The sequence below is a fragment of the Coturnix japonica genome, unplaced genomic scaffold, assembly GCF_001577835.2.
Source record: "Coturnix japonica isolate 7356 unplaced genomic scaffold, Coturnix japonica 2.1 chrUnrandom762, whole genome shotgun sequence".
In the NCBI taxonomy this organism is placed as follows: domain Eukaryota; kingdom Metazoa; phylum Chordata; class Aves; order Galliformes; family Phasianidae; genus Coturnix; species Coturnix japonica.
Genome location: NW_015440122.1, coordinates 9747 through 18569, shown reverse-complemented (window position 1 = coordinate 18569; position 8823 = coordinate 9747). Strand labels below are relative to the sequence as shown.

The window sequence follows — 8823 nt, the reverse complement described above, 5'->3', positions numbered from 1 at the left end:
GGGGTCTATATGGGGTCTATATGGGGTTATGGGGTCTACATGGGGTCTATGGGGTCTATATGGGGTTATGGGGTCATTAGGGTCTATGGGGGGATATAGGGGTATGGGGTCATGGGGTCTATATGGGGATATGGGGTCATTGGGGTCTATGGGGGGATATGGGGGTATATTGGGTCATTAGGGTCTATGGGGTAATGGGGGGATATAGGGGATATATGGGGTTATAGGGTTATGGGGTTAATAGGGTCTATGGGGTTATGGGGGTCTATGGAGTCTATAGGGTCATTAGGGTCTATGGGGCTAGGGGGGGATATGGGGGTCTATGGGGGGATATAGGGTCATTGGGGTCTACGGGGTTCAATAGGGCTATGGGGTCTATATGGGGTCTATATGGGGTCTATATGGGGTCTATATGGGGTCTGTATGGGGTTATGGGGTCTATGGGGTTATATGGGGTCTATGGGGTTATATGGGGTCTATGGGGTTATGGGGTCTATGGGGTGATGGAGGACGTCAACCGCCGCCATGACATCCTGCCTGACTATGAGCTACGGCTCATACACCACGATAGTAAGGTATGGTATAGGGTTATATGGGGTTAATAGGGTCTATGGGGTGGATATAGGGTTATGGGGTTATTGGGGTCTATGGGGATCAATAGGGGTATATAGGGTCATTGGGGTTATGGGGTCTATGGGGTCATTAGGGTCTTATAGGGGGTATGGGGTCATTAGGGGATATAGGGTCTATGGGGTTATGGGGGGATATGGGGGTATGAGGGGGATATGGGGTCATTAAGGTCTATGGGGTCTGTGGGGTTGATAGGGTCTATGGGGGGATATGGGGTCTATGGGGTTGATAGCGTCTATGGGAGAATATGGGGCTCTGGGGGGATATGGGGTCAGTGGGGTCTATGGGGGGATATGGGGTCATTAGGGTCTATGGGGGGATATAGGGTCATTAGGGTCTATGGGGGGATATAGGGTCATTAGGGTCTATGGGGTTAATAGGGTCTATGGGGGGATATAGGGTCATTAGGGTCTATGGGGTTAATAGGGTCTCTAACTGGGGGGATATAGGGTCATAGGGTCTACTGTGGGTTAATAAGGGTATATGGGGGGATATTATACTGTTTATACTGGTCCAATATAGATTTATACTGGTTTATAAATGGTTACTACTGTCCGCATATTGGCGATCCAGGCCAGAGCGACGCAGGCTGCTGTACGAGCTGCTGTACAGTGACCCCATTAGAGGTGGTCAGTCCAGATATAGGTCCAAGTACTGGTCCGCTAATTGATTTATAGTTGGGGGCCATATTGATGCTAATATTGGTCAATACTGGTTTATAATGGTTATACTGGTCCATAGCTGTGACCCAGGCCCAGGCGACGCAGCTGCTGGTAAGCGAGCTGCTGTACAGTGACCCCATTAAGGTGGTCGGTCCATATAGGTCCATACTGACCCATACTGGTCCATATTGATCTATATTGGTCCATACTGGTTTATAATGGTTTATACTGGTCCCATAGTGTGACCCGGCCAGGCGACGCAGGCTGCTGTATGAAGCTGCTGTACAGTGACCCCCATAAGGTGGTCATTCCCATACTAGGTCCATACTGACCCATACGGTCCCAATGAATGGGTCCATACTGACCTCATACTGGTCCATATAGATTTATACTGGTTTATAATGGTTTATACTGGTCCCATAGTGTGACCCAGGCCAGGCGACGCAGCTGCTGTACGAGTCTGCTGGTAGCAGTGACCCCATTAAGGGTGGTCGGTCTCAGTATAGTTCCATACTTGACCCATATTATCTATATGGTCCATACTGGTTTATAATGGTCTATACTGGTTTATAATGGTCTATACTGGTCCCATAGTGTGACCCCGGCCAGGCGACGCAGCTGCTGTACGAGCTGCTGTACAGTGACCCCATTAAGGTGGTCGGTCCATATAGGTCCATACTGGTTCCATACTGGTCCATATTGAATCTATATGGTCATACTGTTTTAATGGTCTATACTGGTTTTAATAATGGTCTATTACTGGTCCCATAGTGTGTACCCCGGCCATAGCGACTGCAGCTCCCCTTACGAAGCTGCTGTAGCAGTGACCCCATTAAGTGGTCCGGTCCATATAGTTTCCAAAAAAAAATAACTGGGGGGTTTTCCCCCCCCCCCCCTTAATTTGGGAATTTAAAAAAAATACTTTGGGGTTTTTTAAATAAATCGGGTCCCCCATAAAAACTGGTTTATAAGGTCTATACTCGGTCCCGATAGTGTGCGATGCCAGGCCAGGCGTAGCGCAGCTGCTGTAGCGAGCTGCGTGTACAGTGACCCCATTTAAGGTGGTCGGTCCATTAGGTCCATCTGACCATCATTGATTTATAATGGTCCATACTGGTTTATAATGGTTTATACTGGTTTTATAGTGTGACCCGGGCCAGGCGACGCAGCTGCTGTACGAGCTGCTGTACAGTGACCCCATTTAAGGTGTCGGTCCATATAGGTCCATACTCGTACGCATACTCGGTCCATATAGAAATTTATACTGTTTTATAATGGTCCTATATGGTTTTATAGTGTGAACCGCCGGGCCAAGGCGACGCAGCTGCTGTACGAGCTGCTGTACAGTGACCCCATTAAGGTGGTCGGTCCATATAGGTCCATACTGACCCATACTGGTCCATACTAGATTTCATACTGGTTTTAATGGTTTATACTGGTTTTACTTAGTGTGACCGGGCCAGGCGACGCAGCTGCCTGTACGAGCTGCTGTACAGGTGACCCCATTAAGGTGGTTTTAACTGCCTCGGCTGCAGCACGCGTCTCCCACGTTGGTGCTGAAGCCGCTGATGTGGACTCCTGGTGGATGGTGACGACTCCCATTAGTGAGCGCCATAATGATCCCATAATACCCCATTAATATCCCATATAGCCCATAATACCCATTAATGCCCCAATTATGCCCCATAATGAACCATTAATACCCAATATAGCCCATAATAACCCACTTATTCGCCCCATAATAGCCCATAATACCCCATTTAATATCCCCATATAGACCATAATACCCCGCCATTTATTACCCTCTAATAGCCCATAAATAACCCAATTAATATCCCATATAGCCATAATACCGGCCATTCATATCCAGATAGCCCATGAATACCCGCATGTAATATCCCATATAAGACCATAATACCCCATTAACATCCCATTAATACCCCATACAGCCCATAATACACCATTAATATCCCATATAGCCCATAATACCCCATTAATATCCCATATAGCCCATAATACCCCATATAGCCCATAATACACCATTAATATCCCATATAGCCCATAATACCCCATTCATATCCCATATAGCCCATAATACCCCATTAATATCCCATATAGACCATAATACCCCATTAACATCCCATTAATACCCCATACAGCCCATACATACAGCCATTAATATCCATATAGCCCATAATACCCATTAATATCCCATATAGCCTCATAATACCCCATATAACGCCCATAATAACACCATTAATGATCCCATATAGCCATAGATATCCCATTAATAATCCCCATTAATACCACCATTATAGCCCATAATCGACGTCATTAATACCCAATATACCCAAATACCCCATTAATACGCCCATATACCCCATAATCACACCATATAGCCCATAATACCCCATTAATGTATCCCATTAAGTATCCATACTAGCCCATAATACCCCATTATATCCCATTAATACCCTAATATAGCCATAATACCCCATTTAATATCCCATATAGCCATATCATCCCATTAATATCCCATCATAGCCCATAATAACGCCATTAATATCCCATAATACCCCATAAATACCCATTAGATATCCATATAAGCCCATAATACCCCATTAATATCCCATATAGCCCATAATACCCCATTAATATCCCATTAATATCCCATATAGCCCATAATATCCCATTAATATCCCATATAGCCCATAATAGCCATAAAAACCCATATACCCATAATAACCCCATCTATATCCCATAAATACCCCCATAATACCCATTAATAATCCCATATATTCCATAATACCCCATGTAATATCCCATATAGCCCATAATACCGCCATTAATATCCCTTAATATCCATATAGCCCATAATATCCCATTAATATCCATATAGCCGCATATATACCCATTAATTATCCCATAATACGGCCCATAATCCCCATTAATATCCATTAATATCCCATATAGCCCATAATATCCCATTAATATCCCATATAGCCCATAATACCCCATTAATATCCCATTTAATATCCCATATGAGCCCATAATATCCCATTCAATATTCCATACAGTCACATAATATTCCCATTAATATCCATATAGCCCATAACTACCCCATTAAATACCCCATTTCATACCCATAGTACCCATATGCCCATAGATACCGCAGTTAATAATACCCCCTATAGCACATAATCCCCCATTAATCCCATTAATACTCCTATATAGACCATAATGATCCCATTAATACCCATATAGCCGCATAATACCGCCCTTCAATAATAGTGACCCATCATAGCCCATAATACCCATATACTCCATATAGCCCATAATACCCCCAATTTAATAATCGTTCATAATACCCCATAATACCCCATTACTATCCCATTGATACCCCATATAGCCCATAATACCCCATTAATATCCCATAATACCCCATATAGCCCATAATACCCTATTAATATCCCATAATACTCCCCATAATAGCTCATAATACCACCATTAGTATCCATATAGCCCAATAATACCCCCCATTCATATCTCCATAATAGCCCATAATATCCCATAATACCCATAGTACCCCGCTCCATTAATATACCATCAATACCCCATATAGCCCTATACCCCATGACTACCCATAAATATCCATATAGCCCATAATACCCATTAATATCCAATATACCCATAATATCTCGTTAATATCCCAATATACCACCCATTCATACCCCATTAATATCCCATATAGCCCATAATACCGCATTAATATCCCATATAACCCATAATACCCCATTAATATCCCATAATACACCCTGTATACCCATACCCTCTACCCCATGATACCCCCCTATGACCCCCTATAGCTCCCATATACCCCCCATATACGCCCTCCATATGTCCCTATAACCCCTATACGTATGTATTGCTCAGCTCGCCGGCCCCTATCAAACCGTCGAGCCCTAATACCCGCATTAACACCCTAGATCCCCCTATATCTCCCCCATACCCCTTATTCCCCATCTATAACCTCCCTAATACTGCCTAATACCCCCTTATATCCCCTAATACTCCCTCCCAATTAATACCACCTCCATACCACATATACCCCGATTAACCCTATATACCCCTAATATCATTATAGCCCCCAATCCCCTATAGGTCTCCCCCTATTTACCCCCTATCCCCAGTTATACCCCCCTAATGCCCCAGTACACCCCAGTTACCTCCACCTATTTCTCCCCCTAATACCCATATATCTCCCCCTATACCCCCTTATTCCCCATTATACCTCCCTAATACCCCCTAATACTCCCCATATCTCCCCTATATCTCCCCCCTAGTTATCCCTATGTCGAGCCTCTCCCGGCCTATCGAACCGATCAGCCGTTTCCCGACTTTTTCCGCACCCACTCCGTCTGCCATGGTGCACAACCGACCCATATATCCCATTATACCCCTATATACCCCTATATAACCCCCATATATCCTAAAACCCATTATAGCCCCATAGTACCCAATTATAACCCCCATATACCCATTATACCCATTAATACCCCATTATAAGAACATATACTCCCATATACCGCCTATATACCCATTTATACCCCAATATACCCATTTATACCCCCATGATACCCCATTATACCCCCATAACCCCAGTTATACCCCCATATACCCCATTAGCCCCATAATACCCCCACACTTATAGCCCCATATACCCCATTATTAGCCCGTATTACTCCCATTATAGCCATAATCCCATTATCCCCTTATACGCCCTTAATAACCCCCTAATATCCCTTCTAGCCCCCTTAATTCCCCCTAATTCCCCCCTCACTTTCGCCTCTATTCCCCCTACTACCCCCCTATGTCCCCTTCTACACCCCTTAATACCCCATAACAACCCCTAATACTCCATAATACCCCCATACACCCCCTTCCACCACCCTATACCCCTTAATAACCCCTATATCCCTCTTCTACCACCCATATCCTTATACTCCCCGTATATCCCTTCACCCCCTTTAATTCCCCCTATACTCCCCATTATACCCTCTATATACCGCCCTCTACCACCCTATACCCCTTGAATACCCCCTATATCCCGCTCTCGACCCCCCTTAACACCGCCATCACACCCCCTTAAATACCCCCTAATACCCCTATATCCCCTCTACCCCCCTTAATTCCCCGCCTATGACTCCATTATACCCCCCTATACCCCTTTCTAACCCTATAACCCTTTAATAACCCCATACCCCCTTCTACTACCACCCTAATATAACCTTAATACCCCCCTATAATCCCTTCTACAACCCTCATACCCCTTAATACCCCCCCTATACCCCCCTTCTACCACCCCAATACCCTTAATACCCCCGTATTAATTTTTACTAATATCCCCTTCTACTCCCCTTAATACCCCCCTACTTATCCCCTCTACCACCCTATACCCCTTAATACCCCCTATACCCCTTAATAACCCCCTATAAAACCCCTTAATAGCCCCTATAATCCCCTCTAACCTACCCTATACCCCTTAATAACCCCTATAACCCCCTATACCCCCATATATACCCCCTATTACCCCTTAATACCCCCGTATACCCCCCTTCTAACCACCCTATAGTCCCCTTCTAGCCACCTATACCCCCTTCTACCCTCCTATATCCTTCTACCCCCATAACACCCCCTTATACCCCATAATACCCCATATACCCCCTATATTCCCCTATATCTCCCCTATATCTCTCCCCCTAGTTACCGTATGGCTCGAGCTCCCGCCCTATCGAACCGTCAGCGTAGACCCCCCTAATACCCCCTAATATCCCATTAATACCCCTAATACCCTATAGTCTCCCCCTAATAACAACCCTAATACCCCCTATATCCCTATAACCTAATAGTTATCCCTATGTCTCGACTCCCACGGCCTATCGAACCGTCAGCGTTTCCCGACTTTTTTTTTCGCACCCAGCCGTTCCGCCACGTTGCAACAACCCGACCCCATAAAGGAGACCCCATATAGCCCATATACCCCATCATAGCCCCATAATCGCCGGCCATTATAGCCCCATCTATACTCGCCATTATACTGCCCGCATATACCCCATTATAGCCCCATATACCCAATTAACCCATATTACCCCATTATCGCCCCATATACCCCTTCACACCGCCCTATAGCTCCCCTTCTACGACCCTACTACCCCTTAATACCCCTATGATCCCTTCTACCACCCCATACCCCTAATACCCCCTATATCCCTTTCTACCACGCCCTATCCCCCTTAATACCCCATATATCCCCTTGCTACCACCCATATCCCCTTCTACACCCTATATCCCTTAATATACCCCANTATACCCCATTATAGCCCCATATACCCCATTATACCCCCATATACCCCATTATAGCCCCATATACCCCATTATACCCCCCTATACCCCTTCTACCACCCTATACCCCTTAATACCCCCCTATATCCCCTTCTACCACCCCATACCCCTTAATACCCCCCTATATCCCTTTCTACCACCCTATACCCCTTAATAACCCCATATATCCCCTTCTACCACCCTATATCCCCTTCTACCACCCTATATCCCTTAATACCCCCCTATATCCCCTTCTACCACCCTATACCCCTTAATACCCCCCTATATCCCCTTCTACCACCCTATATCCCCTTCTACCACCCTATACCCCTTAATAACCCCCTATACCCCCTTCTACCACCCTATACCCCTTAATACCCCCCTATATCCCCTTCTACCACCCTATACCCCCTTCTACCACCCTATACCCCTTAATACCCCCCTATACCCCCTTCTACCCCCCTATATCCCCTTCTACTCCCCTTAATACCCCCCTATATCCCCTTCTACCACCCTATACCCCCTTATACCCTCCTATATCCCCTTCTACCCCCCATATCTCCCCCTATACCCCATAATACCCCCATATACTCCATATAGTCCCCTATATCTCCCCCTATAGTTATCGTATGGCTCGAGCTCCCCGGCCCTATCGAACCGTCAGCGTTTCCCGACGTTTTTCCGCACCCACCCCTCTGCCACGTTGCACAACCCGACGCGGGTTCAGCTCTTCCGTAAATGGGGATGGACCAAAATCGCCACCATCCAACAGACAACGGAGGTCTTCACATCGGTACGACCCACGGCTGCCCCATGGCTGCCCCATAGAGAGCACATAGCTGCCCCATAGAGAGCACATAGCTGCCCCATAGAGAGCCCATAGAGAGCCCATAGAGAGCACATAGCTACCCTATAGAGCCCATTACCCCATAGACACCCCATAGAGAGCCCATAGAGAGCCCATAGCTGCCCTATAGATAGCCCATAGACACCCCATAGAGAGCCCATAGCTGCCCCATAGCTGCCCCATAGAGAGCCCATAGAGAGCCCATAGCTGCCCCATAGATACCCTATAACTGCCCTATAGAGCCCATAGATAGCCCATAGATACCCTATAACTGCCCCATAGATAGCCCATAGATACCCTATA

General features: G+C 46.0%; 1 long non-coding RNA gene across 1 annotated transcript in view; it reads left to right on the top strand.

The window, feature by feature from the left end:
• The window catches only part of LOC116652705, an 8987-nt gene extending 6143 nt beyond the window's left edge, over positions 1 to 2844 (top strand). The window contains exons 2-3 of the long non-coding RNA XR_004305850.1: positions 2438 to 2483; positions 2789 to 2844. This is a non-coding gene — a long non-coding RNA (uncharacterized LOC116652705). The remainder of the gene's footprint in view (positions 1 to 2437; positions 2484 to 2788) is intronic.
• The last annotated feature ends 5979 nt before the right edge of the window (positions 2845 to 8823 follow it).